The sequence below is a fragment of the Arachis duranensis genome, chromosome 5 (assembly GCF_000817695.3).
Source record: "Arachis duranensis cultivar V14167 chromosome 5, aradu.V14167.gnm2.J7QH, whole genome shotgun sequence".
Classification (NCBI taxonomy): domain Eukaryota; kingdom Viridiplantae; phylum Streptophyta; class Magnoliopsida; order Fabales; family Fabaceae; genus Arachis; species Arachis duranensis.
In genome coordinates this window covers 46,121,622-46,125,326 of record NC_029776.3, presented here as the reverse complement: position 1 = coordinate 46,125,326, position 3,705 = coordinate 46,121,622, and the positions used below count along the sequence as shown (strand labels likewise).

The 3,705-nt window shown below is 40.2% G+C and overlaps 1 long non-coding RNA gene across 1 annotated transcript; it reads left to right on the top strand.

The window, feature by feature from the left end:
- The first annotated feature begins 3,086 nt into the window (after nt 1-3,086).
- On the top strand, nt 3,087-3,601 carry LOC127747486 (uncharacterized). Its single transcript, XR_008009328.1, has 3 exons — nt 3,087-3,237; nt 3,336-3,390; nt 3,472-3,601. It is a non-coding gene; the product is annotated as an uncharacterized LOC127747486 (long non-coding RNA).
- The last annotated feature ends 104 nt before the right edge of the window (nt 3,602-3,705 follow it).

Below are 3,705 nucleotides of genomic sequence, written 5' to 3'. Positions count from 1 at the left end.
TCAATCAAATCTTTTTCAAAATCAATTTCTTTCCATTTTCAAAAATACTTGCTATCAATTAATAATTTGATTCAACATTTCAAGTATGTTGCCTTTTCTGTTGAGAAAGGTTTAATGTTTGAATCATATCTTTTCTTGTTAGCCAAGTCATTAATTTTTAAAATCAAATCTTTTTAAATTGTTTTTCAAATCATATCTTTTCAATCATATATTTTTCTCACATTTTTTTTCAAAATAGTTTTCAACCATATCCTTTTGATTTCTAATTTCAAAATCTTTTTCAAAACTCACTTGATTTCTTTTCCACTCTTGGTTTTCGAAAATCAATTAGTGTTTTTCAAAATATTTTTAAAATCTTTTTAATTTATTTTCGAAAATTTCTTCCCCTCTTCTCACATCCTTCTATTTATGGACTAACACACCTCAATGCACAATTTGAACTCCATCATACTTGATAAGTTCGAACTTTCTACCTCCTCCTTCTAATTTTCTTTTCCTCTGACACCTCAAGAAATCTCTATACTGTGACATAGAGGATTCCATATTTTCTTGTTCTTTTCTCTTTCATATGAGCAGGAGCAAAGACAAAAGCATTCTTGTTGAGGCTGATCCTGAACCTGAAAGGACCTTGAAGCGAAAGCTAAGAAAAGCTAAGGCACAACTCTCTATAGAGGAACTAACAGAAAACTTCAAAGAAGAAGACATGGCAGCCGAAAACAACAACAATGCCAACAATGCAAGGAAGGTGCTAGGTGACTTTACTGCACCTACTCCCGACTTTTATGGGAGAAGCATCTCTATCCCTGCCATTGGAGCAAACAACTTTGAGCTTAAGCCTCAATTACTTTCTCTAATGCAACAGAATTGCAAGTTCCATGGACTTCCATTGGAAGATCCTCATCAGTTTTTAGCTGAATTCTTGCAAATCTGTGACACTGTCAAGACTAATGGGGTTGACCCTGAGGTCTACAGACTTATGCTATTCCCTTTTGTAAGATACAAACAATTGATCAGAAAGTGTCCCTCTGACATGCTTTCTGAATGGAACATCATAGGTATTTTCTATGATGGTCTGTCTGAACTGTCCAAGATGTCTTTGGATAGCTCTGCTGGAGGATCTCTTCATCTGAAGAAGACGCCTGCAGAAGCTCAAGAACTCATTGAAATGGTTGCAAATAACCAATTCATGTACACTTCTGAAAGGAATCCTGTGAACAATGGGACGAATCAGAAGAAAGGAATTCTTGAGATTGACACTCTAAATGCCATACTGGCTCAGAATAAAATATTGACTCAGCAAGTCAATTTGATTTTTCAAAGTCGGTTTGGAATGCAAGCTGCACCAGGCAGTACTAAGGACGCTTCATCTGAAGAAGAAGCTTATGATCCTGAGAACCCTTCAATGGAAGAGGTGATTTACATGGGAGAATCCTATAGAAACACCTATAATCCTTCATGGAGAAATCATCCAAATATCTCATGGAAAGATCAACAGAGACCTCAACAAGGTTTCAACAACAATAATGGTGGAAGAAACAGGTTTAGCAATGGCAAGCCTTTTCCATCATCTTCTCAGCAATAGACAAAGAATTCTAAGCAGAGCCACTCTGACTTAGCAACCATGGTCTCTGATCTAATCAAAACCACTCAAAGTTTCATGACTGAAACAAGGTCCTCTATTAGAAATTTGGAGGCACAAGTGGGTCAGCTGAGCAAGAAAATTACTGAACTCCCTCCTAGTACTCTTCTAAGCAATACAGAAGAGAATCCAAAAGGAGAATGCAAGGCCATTAACATGACTTACATGGCCGAACTAGGAGAGGAGGAAGAGGCAGTGAACGCCACTGAGGAAGACCTCAATGGACGCCCACTGGCCTCCAATGAGTTCCCTAATGAGGAACCATGGGAATCTGAGGCTCACACTGAGACCATAGAGATTCCATTGGATTTACTTATGCCATTCATGAGCTCTGATGAGTATTCTTCCTCTGAAGAGTGTAAGGCCCACATCGGTTGGGGAGGGGAACGAAGCATGCCTTATAAGGGTGTGGATACCTCTTCCTAGCATGACGCGTTTTGACGAGTGAGTGTGGGGAGCTTTGGCTAGCATCCCTATCGTCAAAAGTAAAACTGTGAGGCCTTGTGTGCCAAAGCGGACAATATCGTGCTAGCAGGTGGTCTGGACTGTTACAGATGGTATCAGAGCCAGAACCCGGATCGATGTGCCAGCGAGGGCGCTGGGCTCCCTTAGGGGGATGGATTGTAAGGCCCACATCGGTTGGGGAGGGGAACGAAGCATGCCTTATAAGGGTGTGGATACCTCTTCCTAGCATGACGCGTTTTGACGAGTGAGTGTGGGGAGCTTCGGCTAGCATCCCTATCGTCAAAAGTAAAAACCGTGAGGCCTTGTGTGCCAAAGCGGACAATATCGTGCTAGTGGGGGGTTTGCCTTAATACAAATGGATAAATGCTTGTGATGTAAATGATTTTTCTGTTGAGAATCTAGGCTGGATACTTGGTGAAAAAGAGTTTAGGATGCTTAGTGAGTTTTTATTGCAGTGCATTGTATTTATTTGGCACTTTTACCGTACTCGTAGTGATGGATGGAATTTTCGAGGGCAAAAATTTCTGTTAGGGGGGTAGAATGTAATACCCGGTCTAACCGAAATTAATTAAATAATAAGTTAAGGAAGAGTGAATATGGTTGGAAGATTTGGCAATTAGAATTTGATGATTTAAATATGATATTTAGATTCAGTGAATTTTTCCGAGTCGGAAGACATAGTTTTCTGCGTAAAAGCGCGCAGTGAAATTTTGACCGACAGTACCGGCTGAGACCTGTCTGGTACTGCAGCTGAGAAAGTTGATTATGAGTAAATAAGATTAAGAAATGAGGAATTATAATTAGAGGAGGTAGAAATATTTGAAGTGCGATTTAGAGCGCTAATGTTAAAAGTTTTGGTCCAAAATTGGGTCAACGGACAAAAATAAGTGAATTGGGCCTAAGTGGGCCCAAGACCCAACATATATAAACATTAGTTATGAGCATTTCAGCTCATTTTTACCCTAAAAGAGAGGTTGGGGCGCTGAAATAGTGAAGAGAGGAGAGAAGAGAGAAAACCTAACTCTCTTCGATCTTCAAATCACCATAACTTGAGCTACGGAGCTCCGATTGACGAGCCGTTTGCGGCCACGCGTCGCTCTTCTCATCCTCTACAATTCTATCTAAGTTTTGTGGTGAGTATTCCATTCATCTCTGCCCAGTTTTCGAAATTCCCCACTGTTACACGTTTTTGGGAAGTTAGTGTTGAAATCTTGTGATTTTGGGTGGTTAGGGATACTCCAACATGGATTCTAAGTGGGTTCTATCCCTACTTCATATGGGCTGAGGTAAGAAGTGCTCAAACCCTTGTGATTTATCATCTTTATGAGCCATAGGTTGATGTATGAATGTGATATTGGTTATGTTAGTGCATTTGATGGTTTTGGTGCACAATTGGGAGATTGGTGTTGCTTGAGGAGCTTTGGTGAGGCTTAGGGCTAAGGTTGGTGGAGACTTCCAAAGAAGAGGCTCAATTGATTTGGCTACAAGAGGTACGGTTTAAGTTTCATTTAAGTACCGTGTGGTGTGATGAGAATTCCTAGGCTAGATGCCCCTAGGATTAAGTTTGGATTGTGTAAATGGTTGGTGCTAATATGCATAGT